An 8352-nucleotide genomic window follows, 5' to 3' on the forward strand; every position below is an offset into this window, starting at 1 on the left:
GTATCTTAAATTATTATATGCAAGAATACTAGTTCATTTTATATAAATATAAGAATTAATAAGATTAGGAAATATACAAGATAAGAATTCATTTAGCTTGTAAAGCCTTAAAGTTCAAGAACACGGAATTAGCATATTTTACTCTGTAGTAATGGTCTTCCTTATTAGCCATCAATGCCATTATGGGGTCTCATCATCATAACTTAATTTAAACTTAATTTTCTTTCATGTCTCATTTTTAATACCAGTAAGTTTGAGGATTAGAACAGCATATAGATTTTTGACATGGCCCAAGCAAAGCAAATGAAAGTATTAGTAGGAATGCATTAAGGGTTATCATATGTAAAACAATTGTGTAGAAACTTTGGTTGTCCATTCTAACAAGAGTAACGCAAACATCAGTTCTCATACTTTTCCCAACTCCTATTTATAATTGACAATTTTATATAAATAATTTAATAAAGAAGAAACATAGTACCATAAAATTCTTAGACTTTCCAGAAAAATATGGAACTCTAGCACTGGATAACATTAGACCAACACATACCAGTTATATATTCCATACAGTTGTACAATATACATCAGCCTGGTTTGCAATACACATTGGCTTCATTAGACAATGAGTGAATATTATTGAGCAAATTACTTGATTTGGGACATGATTTTTATCCGAGAGAGAGAGAGAAAGAGAGAGAGAGAGAGAGAGAGAGAGAGAGAGACAGAGACAGAGAGAGAGACAGAGAGACAGAGAGAGGGAGAGGAAGAGGGAGAGGGAGAGGGAGATGGAGAGAGGATTTTACCTACCAGAGTGCTTTTGTGAATTAAAGTAGTTGCGTAAGATTTATTTCTTAAAATAACACTTAATAACACTTAATATAGCACCACACTCTTAATATACATTAAATAACTGTTTACCTTGGAAGTAGATAAGATGGAACTAACAGTAGTTAATGAAGATAAGAATAATGTGAGAAAAAGTCTTGCATAGAGAAGAGCAAATAAATTATTACATAATACCAAACTGTCAGCCATAAAATCATATATCTACAAGTAACATTTTATGAATTAAGTTGTTTTATGTATTTAAGAATATGTAACAACACTTAATGGAAAGAACTGCTAAGAATTTGCAAGGGAGGAAAGAGGAATATATGAGAAAGTTTGCAGGATGGGGATGATATAATTATAATCTCAAAAAAATACCATTTAAAATAAGAACATTTATTTAGAACCAAAATCTTAATGGGATATTTTCATAAATTATCAAGAAAAGGTTTGTTTTTAAAGTTGATAATGCTTATGTGCATCCATGCATACATTTATACTCACACATATGCACAAATATAGTCTTCACAATTAAAAAAATGCAGATTTCCATCATATAAACATAGATACAAGACATGTAAAACACATATTGGAAATTAGTTAGCAGGGAAAAGTGCTCCAATGTAGGAAATCTATAGCTTTTTTATATTACTATTTAGTAAAATAGCAATTACCATAGCTATCACTCCTCAAAAATTTGTGAAGAATGTTGCACAAAATCCAAAGAAGCATTATGAAATTTGTGGTTACAAAGTGTAAACATAACAGATGCTACTATATTCAGATGCCTGGTAGCTGTTCCCTTTCTTTCTACGTAATTCATTTTGACTATGTGAAAAACTTACATCATAAAGTTAAAAATAAATTTATTTGTAAAATAACAACAGAACAATTAAAAACATTTAAAATATTCTTGTATTTGATTGGAGCATGAAAGTAAACAATTTGTTGACACTGTATTATTTTGAATTCCAATGTTGTAGAAAGTAATATGTTGGAAAAAAAAGACACTGATGTTAATTTAATCAGTCTGTTGTGGAATTCAAAGTTGATTTTCTAGACTAAAACCTTCTTTTCATTAGAAAAATAGTTCTTTTTCTGATGCTGTAACAGATCATATATCGGGAAATGCCAAAATTGACATTTCAAGGATAAATATTTATAGTGTCATAAATAATATGTTAATATTTATTCTTTGATAATTTGACACATACATATGATATGTTTTGATCAAGCACATCCTCTAATCCCTAAATTCCAATTTCTCTGTCGACCTACTACTACTTTTCTTTCCAAAAATTTTGTACTCTTTTTAAAACTGTCTGATCTCTGATTGTGTACATGGGTGCAGACCAGTCTATTGAAACACCAGCCATATCAAGGCTATATCAGAATAAAAAAAATTTTACCCTCTAATATTCATCAAATGTTTCTCAGTTAGGGATAGAACTTTCTGAATCCCTTGGCTATCCAGCCTGGGATTTTGGTATTTGTAAGTCTTGTGCAAGCAGTTACAGCTACTGTGAGTCCATGTGTGGTGGGATCCTGTCATGTCCAGAAGATATTGCTTTGTAGCAGATCTCCACTATCTACAATTATTAAAGCTTTCTACCTCCTCTTCTCTTGTAATATCTGAGCATTTGGAAGAGGAAGGTATGATTTTTTTAATTTTTATTGATTATTTTATTTATTTACACTTCAAATGTTATCCCCTTCTCAGTTTCCCTTCGACAAAACCCTATCCCACCCCACTTCCCCTGCTTCTATGAGGATGCTCCCCCATCTACCCATCCACTCTCACTGCTCTAGCATTCTCCTAGGCTGGGGAATCAAGCCTTCACAGGATCAAGGGCCTCACCTCTCAGTGATGTCAGATAAAGCCATCCTCTACTACATATTCAGCTGGAGTCATGGGTACTTCAATGTGTATTCTTTGGTTGGTGATTCAGTTCCTGGAAGCTCTGGGGGGCCCTGGTTGGTTGATATTGTTGTTCTTCCTATAGGTTTGCAAAACCTTTCAGCTCCTTTAGTCCTTCCTCCAACTCCTCCATTGTGGAATCTCTGAATCTCTGTATTCAGACTGATGGTTAGGTACAAGCATCCTCATCTGTGTTGGTAAGGCTGTAGCAGAGCCTCTTAGGAGAGAACTATTATCAGTCTCCTGTCAGTAAGTGCTTCTTGGCATCAGCAATAATGACTGAGTTTGGTATCTGCATATGGCATAGATTCCCAGGAGGGGAGGTCTCTGGATGACCTCTTCAGTACCTGCTTCACTCTATGTCCCTGTATTTCCTTCCATGAGTATTTTGTTCTCCCTTCTAAGAAGGAATTAAGCATACACATTTTAGTCTTACTTTTTCTTGGGCTTCATTTGACCTGATAATTTTTTTCTTAGTTATTCCAAGCTTTTGGACTAATGTCCATTTATCAGTGAGTACATACCATGTGTGGTCTTTTGTGACTGGGTTACCTCACTCATGATGATATTTTCTAGTCCCCCCCCTTTGCCTAAGAATTTCATTAAGTCATTGCTTTTAATAGCTCAATAGTACTCCATTGTATAAATGTACCACATATTCTGTATCCATTCTTCTGTTGAAAAACAACTGGGTTCTTTCCAGCTTCTGGCTATTATAAATACGGCTGCTATAAACATAGTGGAACACGTCTTTGTTATATGCTGAAATGTCTATTGGGTATAGGCCCAGGAGTAATATAGCTGGGTCCTCAGGTAGTATTATCGCCAAATTTCTGAGGAACTGCCAGATTGATTTTCAGAGTGGTTGTAACAGCTTCCAATCCCACCAGCAATGGAGGAGTGTTCCTCTTTCTCCACATCCTCACTAGCATCTGTTGTCATCTGAGTTTTTTTATCTTAGCCATTCTGACTGGTGTGAGGTGGAATCTCAGAGAGGATTTGATTTGCATTTCCCTGATGACTAAGAATATTGAACATTTCTCTAGGTGCTTCTCAGCCATTCAATATTCCTCAGTTGAAAATTCTTTGTCTGCCTCTGTACCCTATTTTTTCCTGCTTTGATATTTAATGAGTTTATATATTCATAATTGCCAACAGATAAAGTAGTGAAGGCTCAACTTTATGAATCAAAGGAAAATTACAAGTGAATATCGAGATTATCAGTAAATGTTACCTGTTAGTTTAGCCAAGATCATGAAGTAGAAGAAAATAGCACTTCTTTTTTTTGTTTGTTTGTTTGTTTCTGTTTTTTTTTATTTTTATTTTTTTATTAACTTGAGTATTTCTTATTTACATTTCGAATGTTATTCCCTTTCCCGGTTTCCGGGCAAACATCCCCCTAATCCCTCCCCCTCCCCTTCTTTATGGGTGTTCCCCTCCCCCCTCCCCCCATTGCCGCCCTCCCCCCATCAGTCACGTTCACTGGGGGTTCAGTCTTAGCAGGACCCAGGGCTTCCCCTTCCCCTGGTGCTCTTACTAGGATATTCATTGCTACCTATGAGGTCAGAGTCCAGGGTCAGTCTATGTATAGTCTTTAGGTAGTGGCTTAGTCCCTGGAAGCTCTAGTTGCTTGGCATTGTTGTTCATAAGGAGTCTCGTGCCCCTTCAAGCTCTTCCAGTTCTTTCTCTGATTCCTTCAACGGGGGTCCTATTCTCAGTTCAGTGGTTTGCTGCTGGCATTCGCCTCTGTATTTGCTGTATTCTGGCTGTGTCTCTCAGGAGAGATCTACATCCGGCTCCTGTTAGCCTGCACTTCTTTGAGTCATCCAACTTGTCTAATTGGGTGGCTGTATATGTATGGGCCACATGTGGGGCAGGCTCTGAATGGGTGTTCCTTCTGTCTCTGTTTTACTCTTTGCCTCTCTATTCCCTGCCAAGGGTATTCTTGTTCCCCCTTTTAAAGAAGGAGTGAAGCATTCACATTTTGATCATCCATCTTGAGTTTCATGTGTTCTATGCATCAAGGGTAATTCAAGCATTTGGGCTAATAGCCACTTATCAATGAGTGCATACCATGTGTGTTTTTCTGTGATAGGGTTACCTCACTCAGGATGATATTTTCCAGTTCCAACCATTTGTCTATGAATTTCATAAAGTCATTGTTTTTGATAGCTGAGTAATATTCCATTGTGTAGATGTACCACATTTTCTGTATCCATTCCTCTGTTGAAGGGGCATCTGGGTTCTTTCCAGCTTCTGGCTATTATAAATAAGGCTGCTATGAACATAGTGGAGCACGTGTCTTTTTGTATATGTTGGGGCATCTTGTGGGTACATGCCCAAGAGAGGTATAGCTGGATCCTCAGGTAGTTCAATGTCCAATTTTCTGAGGAACCTCCAGACTGATTTCCAGAATGGTTTTATCAGTCTGCAATCCCACCAACAATGGAGGAATGTTCCTCTTTCTCCACATCCTCGCCAGCATTTGCTGTCACCTGAGTTTTTGATCTTAGCCATTCTCACTGGTGTGAGGTGAAATCTCAGGGTTGTTTTGATTTGCATTTCCCTTATGACTAAAGATGCTGAACATTTCTTTAGGTGTTTCTCAGCCATTCGGCATTCCTCAGCTGTGAATTCTTTGTTTAGTTCTGAACCCCATTTTTAATAGGGTTATTTGACTCCCTGTGGTCTAACTTCTTGTGTTCTTTGTATATTTTGGATATAAGCCCTCTATCTGTTGTAGGATTGGTAATGATCTTTTCCCAATCTGTTGGTTGCAATTTTGTCCTAACCACAGTGTCCTTTGCCTTACAGAAGCTATGCAGTTTTATGAGATCCCATTTGTCAATTCTTGATCTTAGAGCATAAGCCATTGGTGTTTTGTTCAGGAAATTTTTTCCAGTGCCCATGTGTTAGAGATGCTGCCCTAGTTTTTCTTCTATTAGTTTGAGTGTATCTGGTTTGATGTGGAGGTCCTTTATCCACTTGGACCTAAGCTTTGTACAGGGTGATAAGCATGGATCGATCTGCATTCTTCTACATGTTGACCTCCAGTTGAACCAGCACCATTTGCTGAAAATGCTATCTTTTTTCCATTTGATGGTCTTGGCTCCTTTGTCAAAAATCAGGTGCCCATAGGTGTGTGGGTTCATTTCTGGGTCTTCAATTCTGTTCCATTGGTCTATCTTTCTGTCTCTGTACTAATACCATGCAGTTTTTATCACTATTGCTCTGTAATACTGCTTGAGTTCAGGAATAGTGATTCCCCCTGAAGTCCTTTTATTGTTGAGGATAGTTTTAGCTGTCCTGGGTTTTTTGTTATTCCAGATGAATTTGCAAATTGTTCTGTCTAACTCTTTGAAGAAATGGATTGGTATTTTGATGGGGATTGCATTGAATCTGTAGATCGCTTTTGGTAAAATGGCCATTTTTACTATATTAATCCTGCCAATCCATGAGCATGGGAGATCTTTCCATCTTCTGAGGTCTTCTTCAATTTCTTTCTTCAGAGGCTTGAAGTTCTTATTGTACAGATATTTTACTTGCTTGGTTAAAGTCACACCGAGGTACTTTATATTATTTGGGTCTATTATGAAGGGTGTCATTTCCCTAATTCCTTTCTCGGCTTGTTTCTCTTTTGTGTAGAGGAACACTACTGATTTATTTGAGTTAATTTTATACCCAGCCACTTTGCTGAAGTTGTTTATCAGCTTTAGTAGTTCTCAGGTGGAACTTTTGGGATCACTTAAATATACTTTCATATCATCTGCAAATAGTGATATTTTGACTTCTTCTTTTCCAAACTGGATCCCCTTGACCTCCTTTTGTTGTCTGATTGCTCTGGCTAGAACTTCAAGAACTATATTGAATAAGTAGGGAGAGAGTGGGCAGCCTTGTTTAGTCCCTGATTTTACTGGGATTGCTTCAAGTTTCTCTCCATTTAGTTTAATGTTAGCAACTGGTTTGCTGTCTATGGCTTTTACTATGTTTAGGTATGGGCCTTGAATTCCTATTCTTTCCAGGACTTTTATCATGAAGGGGTGTTGAATTTTGTCAAATGCTTTCTCAGCATCTAATGAAATGATCATGTGGTTTGTTCTTTCAGTTTGTTTATATAATGGATCACGTTGATGGTTTTCTGTATATTAAACCATCCCTGCATGCCTGGGATGTAGCCTACTTGGTCATGATGAATAATTGTTTTGATGTGTTCTTGGATTAGTTTGCAAGAATTTTATTGAGTATTTTTGTGTCGATATTCATAAGGGAAATTGTTCTGAAGTTCTCTTTCTTTGTTGGGTCTTTGTGTGGTTTAGGCATAAGAGTAATTGTGTCTACATAGGCATTTTGTAGTGCTCTGTCTTTTTCTATTTTGTGGATTATTTTGGATTGTATTGGTATAAAGTCTTCTATGAAGGTCTGATAGAATTCTGCGCTAAACCCATCTGGTCCTGGGCTCTTTTTGGTTCGGAGACTTTTAATGGCTACTTTTATTTCTTTAGGAGTTATGGGGTTGTTTAGATGGGTTATCTGTTCCTGATTTAACTTTGATACCGTGTAATTGTCTAGAAAATTTTCTGTTCCTTCCAGATTTTCCAGTTTTGTTGAATATAAGCTTTTATAGTAGGATTTGATGATTTTAATTTCCTCAGATTCTGTTGTTATGTCTCCCTTTTCATTTCTGGTTTTGTTAATTTGGAAACATTCTCTTTTCCCTCTGGTTAGTCTGGCTAAGGGTTATCTATATTGTTGATTTTCTCAAAGAACCAGCTCCTGGTTTTCATGATTCTTTGTATAGTCCTTTTTGTTTCTACTTGGTTGATTTCAACCCTGAGTTTGATTATTTCTGGCCTTCTACTACTCTTTGGTGTATTTGTTTCTTTTTGTTCTAGAGCTCTTAGGTGTGCTGTCAAGCTGCTTATGTATGCTTTCTCCTCTTTCTTTTGGGAGGCACTCAGAGCTATGAGTTTTCCTCTTAGCACAGCTTTCATTGTGTCCCATAAGTTTGGGCATGTTGTACCTTCATTTTCCTTAAATTCTGAAAAGTCTTTAATTTGTTTCTTTACTTTTTCCTTGGCCAAATTATCATTGAGTAGAGCGTTGATCAACTTCCATGTACATATGGGAGTTCTGTCATTATTGTTATTATTAAAAACCAGCCTTAGTCTGTGGTGATCTGATAGGAGGTATGGAATCATTTCTATCTTCCTGTATCTGTTGAGGCCTGTTTGTGACCGATTATAGAGTCAATTTTGGGGAAGGTACCATGAGGTGTTCAGAAGTAGGTATATCCTTTTGTTTTAGGATGGAATGTTCTATAAACATATGTCAAGTCCACTTGCATCATAATTTCTGTTAGTTTCTCTATGTTTCTGTTTAATTTCTGTTTTCATGATCTGTCCATTGATGAGAGTAGGGTGTTGAAATCTCTACTATTATTGTGTGAGGTGCAATGTGTGAGTTGAGCTTTAGTAAGGTTTCTTTTATGAATGCAGGTGCCCTGGCATTTGCAGAAGAGATTTTTAGGATTGAGAGTGGAAAGTGTCCTTCCCTACCTTTTTTTATGACTTTTGGTTGAAAGTCAATTTTATTTGATATTAGAATGGCTA

Source organism: Rattus rattus, chromosome 5 (genome assembly GCF_011064425.1).
Source record: "Rattus rattus isolate New Zealand chromosome 5, Rrattus_CSIRO_v1, whole genome shotgun sequence".
Lineage (NCBI taxonomy): Eukaryota > Metazoa > Chordata > Mammalia > Rodentia > Muridae > Rattus > Rattus rattus.